Raw genomic sequence first — 16,121 nt, 5'->3', positions numbered from 1 at the left:
ATATATATATATATATATATATATATATATATATATATATATATATATATATATATATATATATTTCACAGGGCTATTTAACAGAAAACATATGACATATCCAGCACATAAGTTTCATCGTACATACATATATAGTTCCATCCATTCATCCATAGCAAGTTCCATCAAGTTGCACATTCACATTGTTCCATTCATACATATTACAATGCAAAGTTTCATCAAGATAGCAAGTTCTATCATAGCAAGCTAGAAGAATACTTGAAGAGAATGAAAGAAAAAACAAGCACTCCATCATAACAAGCTAGCTTCCGTGAAGTGAATGAAATATGCAAAATGGCAAATAAGAAAGTTAGAAAAAGGTGACTATAAGAAGATTAAAATAAGAAGACTAAAACAAGAAGAAGACTAGAACAAGAAGTATATGTCATTTATGAGCTAACTTAGGTGAAATGGATCATATATGAGCAAACTAAGTTGAATTGGGTCGTTTATGAGCTAACTAAGGTGAAATGGATCATTTATGAGCTAACTTAGGTGAAATGGATCGTTTATGAGTTAACTTAGTTGAAATGGATCATTTATGAGCTAACTTAGTTGAAATGGATCGTTTATGAGCTAACTACGGTGAAATGGATTGTTTATGAGCTAACTTAGGTGAAATGGAGCATTTATGAGTTAACTAAGGTGAAATGGATCATTTATGAGCTAACTTAGGTGAAATGGATCGTTTATGAGCTAACTTAGTTGAAATGGATCATTTATGAGCTAACTTAGTTGAAGTGGATCATTTATGAGCTAACTAAGGTGAAATGGATCATTTATGAGCAAACTAAGGTGAAATGGATCGTTTATGAGCTAACTAAGGTGAAATGGATCGTTTTTTAGCTAACCTGGGTGAAATGGATCATTTATGATCTAACTTAGTTGAAATGGATCGTTTATGAGCTAACTTAGGTGAAATGGATCATTTAAGAGCTAATTTAGGTGATATGCATCCTTTTTTTGCTAACTTTGGTGAAATTGATTGTTTATGAGCTAACTTAGTGGAAATGGATCGTTTATGAGCTAACTTAGTAAAAGCATCATTTTAGAGCTAACCTAGGTGTGATGGGTCATTTTGGAGCTAACCTAGGTAAGATGGGTCATTTTGGAGGTAACCTAGGTGAAATGGGTCATTTTAAAGCTACTGTAGGTAAGATGGATAATTTAGGAGCTAAACTAGGTAAAATGGGTCATTTTAGAGCTAACTTGGATAAAATGGATCATTTATAAGTTAACTAAGGTAAAATGGGTCATTTTAGATCTAACTTAGGTAAAATGGATCGTTTATGAGCTAACTAAGCTAATTATGCAATTTTTGACATAAGTAAGCTAAGTATAGATCGTTTTAGAGCTAACTTTGGTAAAATGGATGGTTTTGGAGGTTAGTAAGCTTATTAAGTCATTTTGGAGGAAAAGAAGCTAACTCTAGGTCATTATGGTAAGCATATTGGAGGAAATAAAGCTAAGTCTAGGTCTTTATGCATTTGTTAAGCAAAACACTAGAGAAACTTACTGTGATCATGGAGGTGTAGGAGCGGGCTGGCTCGTGCCATTAGCTGGAGAAGGATCGTGCGATGCTTGTCTGGAGTTACGCTGCACCAATGATCATTTCTAATGTCTTGTTAGCATGATGACACTCAAATGTTAAGACTAGCAAGTAATGTCCATTCAAATTAAACTCACCGTGGTTCCAGGATCAATCACTAGCATCGGGGGAGTGGTCTGACCGGACTTCTCGCACACAGACTGCACATTTGGTTTTGACAACTCAGTCATACTAGTTAGTAATGAGACAAACACTACATGAATGTTTAGGCTAATCCGCAGAAGAAACTTACCACAAGGAGCTCGTACACGGCCCTTGCCTGCATGTCATTCCGTGCCCTCTCCTCCTCCAACATCTTTGGCGTCCTCTCCTCCAACTCCCGTTGCCTCTCCGCCGCCTCCGCCAGAAGTTTCTCCATTCTATCTCTCTCACTCTATATAGCAGCCTGCAACACCACTCACATGACCATTTGTAATCATTGATGGAAGCGCACACAATGTAATGGAGAAAGATAGCTGAGTATGTATAACTAACCTTGAAGGTGAGTTGGACTGGCCGTTCACGAGGCCTTATCTCAGGAGTGGAGCTCGACTAGCGCGCCATGATCTCCGGGAGAGTGCTAGGACAACGGATAAGTCCGTCTCCCATGGCTATGGAGCCATGGGACCTCCCGCCACCATATATCGTCAGCAGCTCTGTATCAATGGGAACCTGGCTCGGGTTAAAATCCTCCCCTTTCCTCGTCTTCCCTGATCTCTATATTTCACGAGCTTGTCGTGGGAGGAGATGTTGGTGAAGTTCTTTGGATCATCGAGGTCAGACAGAGAGAATGCCTTGACTTTCTTGTAAGAGGCAATGTGGGCCATGGCATACAGGTCATACACCTCTGGCACCTTATCCGCCTTATTGTAGCGTGCCTGAAAGAGAGAAACAAACTAAATTAGTAATTAAAGGGCTAAAGCTAGCATGATGAATGAATTGCATGAATCATGAAGCAAACCACATACCCAGTTCTGCGCGAACTGATATAAGTTGGAGCCGCCTTGATGGTGTGGCACACCTTCCATTTGGGCACGTTTGTCCTTGGCCTCGTTGTGGAGGGCTAGACATTCTTTTCAGCACCACTCATTGACCAACACCTCCCAACAATCCATCCGATCCGCACACCATCTCGGAGGGGCCTAAGTTAGCTAATAGAAACTTGAGCGCTACGGCTATGAATTACTAAATGAAGGAAGTAAGTACAAGGCCTTAAGAATTACCTTTATGTACTCCTCCTTACTCAAGAACTTCTCGCGACACACTGGCTTGGTCTTCTTGATACCACGCGAGGCGTAGTAGTCTCGAACAGCCTGCAATCAAATGAGCCTCGTGCCATAAGTTCTGTAGTAGGCACTTGCAGACGTTATCGATAACATTTGCCGCTTCCTCCTTGTATCCCTCCTCACACCTGTAGAATGTCTGCAATCAAATGAGACAATATTGATTAGTACAATTAATAACTAGCTAGTTGAAGATTTTTAATTGTGTAAAGGAGAAATTACCCAGAACTTTCTGATCACCACGTCTGCCCTCGTCTTGCACAAGACACCGTCGATAATCTCATCCGGCGGGGCCGAGGCAGCCTAGTAGTGCTCCCAACTCAATCCAAGCTCTGGAAGCCGACCCTCACCAGGTAACGTGACAAACCCCGGGAAGTTTTGGCAACAAAGAACTCCAAGGACGGAGTTGGGCCGGTAGACACTATGATGGTGGTCCCAACCCCTGCAGCATGGCAAGGCCAACACATTAGTTATTTGAAGAAACATGAATGCAGAATGTACAAAAAGATTAAATGCACTTACCACTCCCCATCAGGGAAAATCAACCACCTCTGCTCGCGGGTTGCCGGCATGGACGGGAGCCATGTACAACCACGCTGGTAGACGGTGCCCCCCTCCTCCTCGATATCAGTCGGCTCCCCTCCATCATCAGCATGGCCACTCGGCTCTTCAGGCTGAGCCGGCCAGGTACCCCATCCAAACATGTGCTCCTCCGGGGTTTCGTGGGCCGAACTCTCATGGGTCGAAGGCCCGTGGCCGGGAGGCTCGTGGACCGGAGTCCATGTAGCCTCTTCCTCGGACGAGTCCACCCTAGCAGTCACGTGCTTGGGTGAAACAACTGGGGGTGGCGGCGAGGAAGGTGCCCTAGCAGTCACCGTACGTCCTCTCCCGCGACCACGTGCTCCAGCTCCTCTCTTCTTCTTACCTTGTCCCCTGCTGGGCAACGCGGTCGACGAAGAAGGGCTTGGCGGTGTCACCATACTGTCCAGCAACGCTCTGCGGAGAGGTGCGTCTGGAATGGAAGACCTCACACCACGCGCCGATGAAGAAGGGGCCTCGGAGCGCTCCCGACCAGCGCCCACCATCTTTCAACACCTGCGATGACAAAGAGTAAACAAAATTAGTACAACATAAAAAAATACAAACATGAATAATAATATGTATATCACTTAAGTGTATCATCATCAAGTACAACATAAAACAATTGAATAGCTGACACTACTAATAATCTCGATCAGTATCATCAATAAATGCATAATCATCATCATCACTATAATCAATAACGGACTCATAGGGTTCAGTGGCATCAACATGTGGAAGGCCACCTTGACGTAATCGGTCAAGCATTGACAGGTCATCCGCACCAGTAACCTCTTCTTGTTCCGGCTCTTCTTGTTCCTCCTTTGGGGTGATGTCGGATTCACTGTCACTGTCTACTTCAATGTTTTGGGGTGAAGTATAGCGGTTCTTGAAACGCTTTTTGGAAAGACGTGTCTCTTGGAAGAATTCTCCTTCATATGTGTCTGGGTTAATGTGAGGTTCATAATCCTCTTCCTTTGGGGTAGATAGTCTAGCACGTGGCGACACTTCATAAACGACATCCCAACCTTTAAGATTTGGATTAGTTTGGCAGGCCCACGGTAGATAGAATACTTGGGTCGCTTGTTGAGCCATAATATAGACATCAGGAACATCTAAATGGGTGCTTTGGTTGATTTCAACTAGCCCTATATGTTCACGAGTCCTTCTAGTCTCCTTCGGCTGAATCCAATAACATTTGAAGACTACGACATTCGGTGGGTTTTCACCATAGAATAGAAGTTCATAAATTGCTTCAACTCTCCCATAATACTCGGTACCTCCTTCGCCGATAGCAGATACACAACAATTTGTAGACTTTTGGTCGGCCATAGATAGCTCCTTGCCATAGGTACGAAAGTGATACCGTTGATGTCGTATTTGTCAAATGAACGGACCTTATAGTCAAAACCATTAGCGACTTGTCTCAATTTGGTGTCCATAGACTCTGAACTAGCCTACAAGTTTAATACGAAAGGATTGCTGCATTACGCACAAATTAGCGAATGAAATGAAATTGTCTAATAGAAATTACTATTTGTTTAAACCAAGAGATGAAACCGGGATAGCCGCCTCCTTGCTTTGCGAGAAGCTCATACTCTTCGACGGAATCCTTTTGGATCACCGCTCCATACAAGAATATGGCGATGTATCGACTGTATGAAATATCCAGGAATAAGAGCAGTTCAAAGGAAATAGAAGTTGCAAAACAATGTACCAAGAACTTACTCGATGTATGGCCGCACTTCTACCAGGTTGTTGAAGATATACAACGAAATGGTCCGCCATTCTTCGTTATCCAAAGATACTGGATTTGAAACAATGGCTGGTGCAAGATTCCCTTTGAATAGGCTGAGGTTGGATCCACCCTTTTTAGGGTTGTCAGCATTGTACCGAGGCTTCGGATTATGCAAATGACGATTTTTGGCTTCGTAGTGTGCTGTCACAAAGTTTGTCGCCTCCTCGGTGATGAATGCCTCAGCCATCGAAGCTTCAATTCTATGTTTATTTGTACATTTTTCTCGAAGTGTCTTCTGCATCCTCTCAGTTGGGTAGCACCAACGAATTTGCATGGGCCCCCCCAATCTTGCCTCGGTCGGGAGATGAAAAATCAAATGCTGCATTGGATTAAAGAAGCCCGGTGGAAAGATCTTCTCTAACCTGCAGATCAACTCCGGCACCAACTCTTCCATTCCTTCTAGCACTCCAGGCAATAGTTCTTTCGCACAAAGAACACGGAAGAAATAGCCGAGTTCTGCCATTACTAGCCATTCATCCTCAGGGATGAAGCCACACAACATCACCGGCATTACTCGCTCAATCCATATGTGCCAATCATGACTCTTGAGACCAAATATCTTCAATTTATCAAGACTCGCTCCCCTCTTTAGATTCGCCGCATACCCATCAGGGAACATCAACTGCATTTTCACCCACAAGATAATTTCCCTCATAGCCGGCCTTCCAAGATTGAACCATGCCTTTGGCTTCGTCCAGTTCTACTTTCCTTTCGGTTCTTTCATGTTTTGTAATGCCCTATCACATAGCGCCTCCAGATCTACTCTAGCCTTAGTATTAACCTTTGACTTCCCATCTATGCCGAACAATGTACCAAAAAGTGCCTCGGCGATATTCTTCTCAGTGTGCATCACGTCAATGTTGTGTGGGCAAAGGAGGTCTTTGAAGTAAGGCAGATCCCATAAGCATGTCTTGTGAGTCCAGGCGTGCTTAGAATTATACCCCTTGAAGTACCCTCGACGCTCTGGATCTGGATCGAGAGCGTTTAACTGATCCAGGGTCTGTTGGTCTATCAACGCAGGTGGTGCAAAGTTTTTGACAACTCTACCTCTGATGAAGTTCTTCTTGTCTTTCCTAAACTTATGGCGAGGATCCAGGAACTGTCTATGCATGTCGAAGCAACAAAACTTGTGTCCGGCCTGAAGCCAACGAAACTCAAGAGCTCCCTTGCATGTGGGGCACGGGAACCTTCCATGCACACACCAGCCAACGAATAGCGCATACGCCGGCAAGTCATGCGTCGAGTACATGTACCAAACACGCATTATGAAGTTCCGTTTTCTATAGGCGTCGTATGTCTTGAACCCATTATCCCAGGCTTCTTGCAATTCGTCCGTAAGCTGCTGCATGTACACATTCATATTTTTCCCCGAATAGTTGGGCCCTGGAATTATGAATGTCAGGAAATGTTCTTTCTTTGCATAATCTGTCCGGGGGGAGATTGAGTGGAAAGACAAATATTGGACAACAACTGTATTGGGCTGCCGTCATACCAAACACACTGAACCCATCCGTGCTAATGCCGACTCGAGGATGCCTCGGATCTGCTACTTTGTCAGCATGTAATTCATCAAACTTTTTCCAAGCAACACCATCTGATGTGTGTACCATCATTAGATTCCCATATGCATCTAGTTCGGTTCTTTTGCCTATTTTGTGCCATGTCATCTGTCTGGCCGTCTCTTCGACCATGAAAAGATGTTGATGTCTTCGTACGATTGGCATATACCGAAGAAGACTAACGGGGATTTTGGTCTATGTCTTCTCACCCATACCGTTGTCTACCACAACATACTGTCGGCGTTCTGGGAACGGGGGTCCCCAGACTTGTCTGCCTGCGGCGTGCTCAAAGGGGGCCCAGCACGGCCCGTCTTCATCGACGCAGACCCAAGACCCTCGCGAGGGGCCAAGCCTCGCGGGGCGGAAGACACGGATCTTCCTCAGGCACGGCCACATCAAGCTGGCTCGCGAGGAGGTGGAGAGATCAAGGCGGGGTACCTCACGAGGTGCCCGTGACGCAAGCCATGATGACCAAGGGCGCCAGGCGGGCGCCAGCCCGCGAAGTGTCCTCCTTTCCTCTTTGGTGCAAAGGGAGCAAGCGCAGGCAAGAGCATCAAGCAAAGGCACCCGTTTCGGTGCAACGAGACCAAGACTAGTCCAACGGCAGGAAGGAAGTCATTGTGGAGCCCAAGCCAGCGTCACCACCAGAGCCTTGGGCAGGCGAGGACCAACTTTAGTCAGGATAAGTGTACCCGATGTTCCCCATCAAAATAGCCAATTGTTGGTGCCCTTCCCGCTCAATATTTGGGAAGAGGCCTAGGGCCTTTGCCTATAAATAGGACTAGCCACCCCCGGGGTAGGGAGGATCCAGAATCGGCCAACCCAGAAACTAGCTAGGGTGGCAATTGAGAAGAGAGAGAGAGGGAAGGGTGACTGAACTCCCCCTAGTGGTTCATCCCCACAGCCAAGAACAGACCCTCGCGAGGCTGTTCTTCCTTGTATTGCTCATCATCATCAGCCCAAGAGGCAATCCACCACACCACACACTGGAGTAGGGTATTACACCACAACGGTGGCCCGAACCTGTATAAACCCTGTGTCTCTTGTACTGTTCTTTCCATAGCTTAGATCTTAGCAAGGCGGAGGGGTGCAGGTAGGTAGAAGGCGAAATCTCCGCGTGCACCCCAATGTTCGAACCTCAAGGGTCTGCCGGAACCCGAAATCCGACATCTGGCGCGCCAGGTAGGGGTGCGCCTGAATTCGTCTTCCACCACCCCGTTCTCCTCCGACCATCGCGTCCATGTCTGACGCTCGTCGGGCCCACGCCAGGCGCCGGGCCGCTCTCGCTTCCCGCATCGCCCAGACGGCTCCTATCGGCGGGCGTCCTTGCCGTTCCCCGTCACCTGCCGTCAACGCCGCCACCGGCCCGGCGGGGGACGAGCAGCAAGCGTCGTCTCAGCATCCGTCCATGCGGCAAGACGGCCGCACCGCTACTCCCTCGCTCACCCTAGCTGGTTCTTCGTCCCGCGCGCTCCGCGCACCCATGGAGGCTCGAGCTGTGCTCATCGTGGCAAACGAGCTCCTGCGCTACCGTCCCGTTGATGACGTCTACGAAGAATGGCTCGACCGCGTCGCCGAGCTCGTCCACGCCGCAGGGGGCTCTCCTGCGCCGTCCGTTCCGCTGCACCGCACCCCACCCCACGCGGGCGACGAAGCTCCGGCGGCGCCCCGGACGCCTCCTCCTCAAGAAGGCGCCAAGGCTCCAAGGCGCGTGGCCCCTTGGCGGAACCCGCTCCGTCAGGTGCCAGCACGGCAAGAGCAGAGCTGCCAAGAAGTCCCTCACCCGCAAGAAGCTGCCCGGGCGCTCCCTGCTCCAGCACGTCGCGACCATGCTCCTGCTCCCGCGCGTCAAGACCCCGCGCTGCTCCCAGCTACAGTGCGTGGGGGCATGCAAGACCAAGCTCTTCGTCACCCAAGGCCTCCCGTGGCCACAGCAGGCTGCCGTGCATTCACCGCCGAGCTACGCAGCGTCGCGTGGCCCGGCAAGTTCAAGCCAGACCTGCCTCCTCGTTACGACGGCACGACCGACCCTGCGGAGTTCCTCCAGCTCTATGAGCTGGGCATTGAAGCTGCCAACGGAGACGAGAAGGTCATGGCAAACTGGTTTCCCATGGCGCTCAAGGACGGGGCCCGCACCTGGCTCCTGAACCTGGCCCCAGGCACGATCTCCTCCCGGGACGAGATGCGCACCCGCTTCATCACCAACTTCCAAGGTACTCGCGACCAGCCACCCGTCGTGAGCGACATGCGCCGCATCAAGCAACAACCCGGAGAGACCCTGTAGAAGTACATCCAGCACTTCAACAATGCATGCCTCAAGATTCCCAAGGTGACCGAGGAGGCCATCATCTCAGCCTTCTCCGACAGCGTGCGCGATGTCAAGATGAAGGAGGAGCTGGCGATGCATGAAGAACTGTGCACTTCCTTGGAGTTGTTCAACTTGGCAACCAAGTGCGCCAGGGCTGAGGAAGGGCGTCTCTCCCTCCTCGAGCTGCCTGCCGCAGACCCAGAAGAGAAGAAGCCCAAGGCCAAGGATGTGAAGCGCAAGGGGGTTGCCGTGCTCGCGGCAGAACCAGACACCAAGCGGGGCAGAGATCTGCCTGAACCTCCCAAGGGCAGTCGGTACTGTGTGTACCACGACCTCCACACCCACAACACCAACGAATGTCAAGAGCTCCGAGCCGTGCGAGAAGGAAGGATCGGCCGTCGCCCCAACCGCGGTGATCGGGGCTACGGTCGAGGAGGAGGAAGGAACACAGGACGCTGGGAAGACCGCAGCCCGCGCCAAGGGTGGCGCGATCTACCTCACGAGGATCGCTGGCAAGACCCGCCTCGCGAGGGGGACTGGAGGGATCAGCCTCGCAAGGATCGCCCGCAAGGCGACGCAGACCTCCCTCCGCTGCCGCCGCAGCCAAGGAGAAACGAGGACCGCCATCAGGACGAGGGGGCTGGGGGTTTCCAGGAGCCACGCGCAGTCGCCTGCATCCTGGGCGGGGCTCAAGCCCCAGCCTCTCAACGCTTCTTCAAGCAGTTCGCCCGCGAAGTGAATGTAGTCCTCCCCAAGTTGGAAGCCACGCGCCCTCTCAGGTGGTCGGCGTGCGCCATCATGTTCAGCTCAGCAGATTAGCTCAAGTGTGCAGCTACAGCCGGAGTCCTCCCGATGCTTTGTTCCCCAATCATCAGCAACATGGTGGTCACCAGGACCCTCATCAATGGCAGGGCAGGGCTCAACGTCCTGTCCGTGGAAACATTCAACAATCTCCAAGTGCCCTACAAGCAGCTTCAACCAACCAAGCCTTTCTCCGGAGTCACCGACGGCTCCACGGTCCCTATTGGGCAGGTCCGCTTCCCAGTCACCTTCGGGACACGTGACAACTATCGCACCGAGCTCATCGACTTAGACGTCCTCACATTCGCCTGTCGTACAACGCCATCCTTGGGTACCCAGCGCTGGCCAAGTTCATGGCTATAACTCACCACGGCTACAACGTCCTCAAGATGCCAGGAAGTGGCGGAGTCATCACGGTGCCCTGTGAAGAGAAGGACGCGGTGTGTTCCCTGGAACGAGCCTTTCAGGCCGCGTCACTGGAAGACCCGGATCGCGGAAGCAGGAGGCTTCCCGAGACCGCCCCCAAGAAGAAGACATCGTCCGGCCCGGCCCCTCAGGAGGCAGGCCCCTCAGGGCCCGCGCCTGCCCAGGGGGAACCTCCTTCCGTCGCATAGGAAAGCGCGCCCGGCGCCCTCCTCAGGCAGGGCTCGGGGGCTCTCCCCTGGAGGGCCACCGACCTGGCTAAGGTCACGAGGGAGGCGCTTGGGCACCACATGGAGGCGTGTTTCGAAGCACGTTTCCCTCAGGAAGGATTAAAGCAAGGAGAGCCAGACCCTTAAGAGTTTGTTAGCAAGGCCATTCAAGAACCACAGCATTCAAGAGTCATGAGAGGCGGCCACCGCCAACCAGCTGTGGCTCCCCATCCAGACGAGGATGGTGGGCTGCGCGTCTGCGTTCACATACCAGGGCTCAATTGAGTCGCCTCTCTGGAGCGCCTCTGGCCCTCGCGAGTGGGGCGCTGCGAAGGTCCACCCCACAGCTACGTTCGCATGCCTTACGGCTTGCGGAACGCGGCTGCCACGTACCAGCGCCTCACGAGGGGCATCATGGAGGCTCAAGAGGCCAGGCGTTCCACAGCCCTGGCAGAGATGGAGATGGTCCGCAAGGAACCACCAGCGCCTCCGTAGCCTCCCGAGGCCCCTGGGCCTAGGGGCTTGTGAGGATCGGCTTCCGCAACCCACTGAGTCTGCTACACCAACACTCCTTCGTCCTCAACATCATCAGGTGACATCTTTCAAGTTTCACTTCCAGCTGGGAGCCCCCCCCCCCAGGGCTGCATTATTCCCAGGCCGCGTGGGTCCGTCCCTGCGGCATGTATCCCTTTTATTTCATGTTGTTAGCTTACCTTGTAGGGGGCGCCCCACGGGCTGCATCATCCCCAAGTCGCTCAGGCCAGACCCAGTGATGTCCGCCTTCCCAGCATCTACTTGAATGAATCCACTCCTTCCCGGCTAATGAGTTTGACCTAGTTGCCCGCTCAACTGATGCCAACTGACGGAGCTGCTCCCAAACGGCACGACGCTTGTGCATGGGTCCGTCCCTACAACACCGACAAACCTGAATGGCTGAGCACTGGGCACGGCAGCCCCGCATGGCGCCACCTCGTCAAGCCTTCAGTGCCTCATCGCCCCTCGGAAGCAACCAACGGCTGACTGTCAATTGTCATGGCAACCCCTCGTTCTTTCTATGATAGGTCTACACGATCTCCTAAAGGATCTACGTCAGGCGAGGCCCTTGCGGTGTCTCCTTCACTCTCATCCGCGCGAACCGCTTGCACGTTAAAGGGGGTGCCTGAGCATCATGACTCAGGGCTCCTACTGGCTCTCCAGCCCTCACCCTCTGGCCTTGTCCACGGCATCGCGACCTGGCATACCAGCGTCGGCTGAGACTCACTTGAGGGCCGGGACCCGAGGACGTAGAGCAGAAAGGGGAGCAAAGGCGAGAGGGGAGGGACACGCGAGGACCTCGCCGAGCAACCTCACGCCTGCCGATGCACGGACCCGGCGACACACCAGAGAACGGCCCCTGATTCTCGAGATAAGTCACCACCCGGAAGCACCAGCTACCGCAGCACCATCCCCGCACCTAATGCAATCCCGTGTTAGCGACGCCGCTCCCCTTTCTCACCGAATAACGGCTGCTTGAGCGCCAAAGGTGACCTCCTGAGCATCACGACTCAGGGGCTCTTACCGGACCCCGGGTCGCTCACCTCCTGGCCTTGACCACGGCATCGCGACCTGGCATACCAGCGACGGCTGAAGCCGCCTTGGGACTGGGACCTATCGGCGCAGAGCACCAAGCCCTCGTGAGGTTCGAAAGGGAGAACTGAGCTAAGACGGAATGAGCAACTCGCACAATTCTACGACAAGGGTTATATTAACAAAACAGGATCACATGCACCTTACAAGCCCCCACGGGATGCATCTTTGATTCCTCGCAGGGAACAGATCCTAAAGGGACGCTAACTACACGCGCCCCTGCAAAAGACGCCATCATCAACAGTGGGCCATCAAGCACCGGCGCCAACCCCATCCAGATTAGAGTCGGCGACGGCCTGACGAGCCCGCCCTGCTCCAGGAGCGGTGCCGGCTCGAGGGCTCGTAGCTGTCGTCGCTCGTCTCCAGAGTCGCGAAGAGCTCGCCGGAGTCGCTGGAACTTCCGCCGCCTCCGCCGCCTGAGGAGCCGCCAAGGGAGCGGTCAGCGGGCCCAGTCCTCGCCGTAGCAGGGTCCCGACCACCTCTCCCGGGGCAGCACTCCATCCGGCGCCTGTTCGCATCGAAGACCTTGAAGAACATCACCGAAGCACCGTCGTACTCCAAGTGGATCGTGAAGGTGCCTCTTGTCCTGCAAACCCGGGCGATCTCACTCCAGCCTCGAGTCATGAAGACCTCGCCCAAAGCAACGACCGCGACCTCTGCCTCGGTCGCGAGAGTGCTGCAGCCGGCGTGCTGCAGCCAAAGCTCCAGGAGTTCTCCCTGTGGGATGATGGAGGCGAAGAAGGGAGGAAGGCGAATCCAAGACTAAGGAGGCATGGTGGCGTGGAGCACGAACTCTCGGGAGGAGCCATCGGTGTGGACCCCAGGGGGGACGACCCACACCTTCGTGACCCGTCGGCGCCGACAGCGGCGCCGCCCGTGGCGATCAGCATCAACTCCTTCAGGGCCCTCGATGTGGGCGTAAAAGGAAGCGGGAACCCCGGCGGTGCCCGCTCGCACCAGGGCCTCGACACCACCTGATGGGCCCCCTCATCCGGGCCGCGTAGGGCGAGCCGTTTCTTCGGCGGGGGCGGGTCTGGTTCCTCTCGGGGAGCCTTTCCCTTCTCTGCCGACGAGAACCGGTGGATCTGAGCTGTCGCGGCAAGACGGAGCAAGGACCGGGAAGAAGGAGAAGCAAGAAGGGATGGACTAGAAGGGCGCGCGCTGTTCCGTACTTATGGCCGGCGAAGGCCAACCGCCGACCTCCACGATCGTAGGTAATCATGACCCGCTTTGCATGCAGGGACTTGTCCGATCCGTGCAGTTGCCGAGGCGCCATGGGGAAGTGGAGACACCCACATCCGATCAACCGCCACGCGGCGCCCAAGGCCGCAGGCTATTAGGGCCCGCGGCGCTTTGCCCTTGCCCTTTCACCTCCACGCACGGCCAAGTCCGGGCATGCCTTGGGCCCGGGGGCTACTATCGGCGTTCTGGGAACGGGGGTCCCCAGACTTGCCTGCCTGCGGCCTGCAGCGTGGCTCAAACTGGGCCCAGCACGGCCCGTCTTCGTCGACGCAGACCCAAGACCCTTGCGAGGGGCCAAGCCTCGCGGGGCGGACGACACGGAGCTTCCTCAGGCACGGCCACATCAGGATGGCTCGCGAGGAGGCGGAGAGATCAAGGCAGGGTACCTCATGAGGTGCCCGTGACGCAAGCCATGACGACCAATGGCGCCAGGCGGGCGCCAGCCCGCACAGTGTCCTCCTTTCCTCTTTGGTGCAAAGGGAGCAAGCGCAGGAGAGAGCATCAAGCAAAGGCACCCGTTTCGGTGCAACGAGACCAAGACCAGTCCAACGGCAGGAAGGAAGTCATTGTGGAGCCCAAGCCAGCGGCACCACCAGAGCCTTTGGCAGGCGAGGACCAACTTTAGTCAGGATAAGTGTACCCGATGTTCCCCTTCAAAATAGCCAATTGTTGGCGCCCTTCCCGCTCAATATTTGGGAAGAGGCCCAGGGCCTTTGCCTATAAATAGGACTAGCCACCCCCAGGGTAGGGAGGATCCAGAATCGGCCAACCCAAAAACTAGCTAGGGTCGCAATTGAGAAGAGAGAGAGGGAAGGGTGACTGAACTCCCCCTAGCAGTTCATCCCCACAGCCAAGAACAGACCCTCGTGAGGTTGTTCTTCCTTGTATTGCTCATCATCTTCAGCCCAAGAGGCAATCCACCACACCACACACTGGAGTTGGGTATTACACCACAACGGTGGCCCGAGCCAATATAAACCCTGTGTCTCTTGTACTGTTCTTTCCATAGCTTAGATCTTAGCAAGGCGGAGGGGTGCAGGTAGGTAGAAGGTGAAATATCCGCGCGCACCCCAGTGTTCGAACCTCAAGGGTCTGCCGGAACCCGAAATCCGACACATACCTGGAAGACTTGCAAATGGGACAATAGTTCAAGTCCGCATAGTCAAGCCTAAATAAGGCACATCCTTTCTCACAGGCATGTATCTTCTCATAGGGCATCTTCAGTGCACGAAGGATTTTGTCCGACTGGTAAAGGTTTGCAGGCATTACATGGCCTTTGGGTGGAAAGCGTACAAATACTGTCATCATTGCGTCATCGCATTCTCTGCCCAAGTTGAACTGAGCCTTTAGAGCCATTACTTGTGAGATGGCATCCAACTGACAAAGCTCAGTGTGCTCGTGGAGCGGACGTTTTGAAGACTCCAACATTTCATTGAAGTCCTTTGCAGATTCCTCCATCTCCTCGTCCGAATCCCAAGCATCATCATAGTCTTGCCCCATGTTTTCCATCCCGGTACCATGCTCATCGGTGCGACGACGATCCACCTCAGCTCGGTCACGTTGGGTAGACTCACCATGATATGTCCACACCGTATAATCGGACGTAAAACCACTCTTCTGCAGGTGTTTGCCCATTTCATCCTCTGTCCTCTTTTCCCAATTGTCGCACCGGAAACAGGGCACTAGGTTTTCCTTTGGCCATTTGCAAATGCGGCTAGCACAAACCCCTTGGTTTTTGTGAACCATTCAGCGCTCCATTTAGTGTGACCGGTATACATCCACTCACGATCACTCATCTTGACTTTCAGAGCTACTAGACACACAACAAATATATATATAATTCACCATGTATATATTCATCAGTTGATCTACTTTGTCAATTTTATTATGTCCATGCAACCGACACTCTAATTGGTAATGATAGGTCCTAATCCCACCCGAGTATGTGTAGATTGGGTTCATTTTGCCATGCTATGCTCCGGATCCGACACAAAATTTCGGTAGCACGTCCCCGCTGTTCTCCTGATACACCTCTCTGCAATAAACAGAGAGGATGTGTACCCGGAGAACAACAGGGGAGGCACTGACGAAATTTATGCATCGGATCCGGAGCAAAGCATATGGGAAAACGAACCCAATCTACACATACTCGGGCTGTCCATGGATAAGGTTGGACAATTCGAAAGAATCAAGGTTATAAATATGCAAATGCATGCATATTTATGACTATAACGCTTTCGAATGGGAGAAACATATTGGTTACGCATACTGATGATTCAAGACACATATAGCTAGCAATCAAGTTTAATCGGCACGAACACCAGAACAGAGAAAATAATTAATGGGGGAGGAGGACATGTCATTTGTGCTCACCCACGAACAAAGGGGCAGAGCTCGTCAAACGCACGGCGAGGTTGTCGCCCGTGATGAAACAACTACACATTTAAATCTACCCAATCAACACAATTATATATGATGTTTTTCATAACAAAATTGAAAAATATATGACCTAACTCATAATTCACAAATAGATGACCCCGTCGGCCTCTGGAAGGCCAAAGAGCACCTTTTCGGGAGGTGTCGGGGGTCGGGGTGTGGTGTCGGGGTTGAGGTGTCGGGGTCAGGGGGGTCATGGGATCGGGGTGTCGGGGTGTCGTGTCGGGGTC

This window comes from Triticum dicoccoides, chromosome 4A (assembly GCF_002162155.2).
Source record: "Triticum dicoccoides isolate Atlit2015 ecotype Zavitan chromosome 4A, WEW_v2.0, whole genome shotgun sequence".
Lineage (NCBI taxonomy): Eukaryota > Viridiplantae > Streptophyta > Magnoliopsida > Poales > Poaceae > Triticum > Triticum dicoccoides.
Note: the sequence above shows the minus strand (reverse complement) of the source record.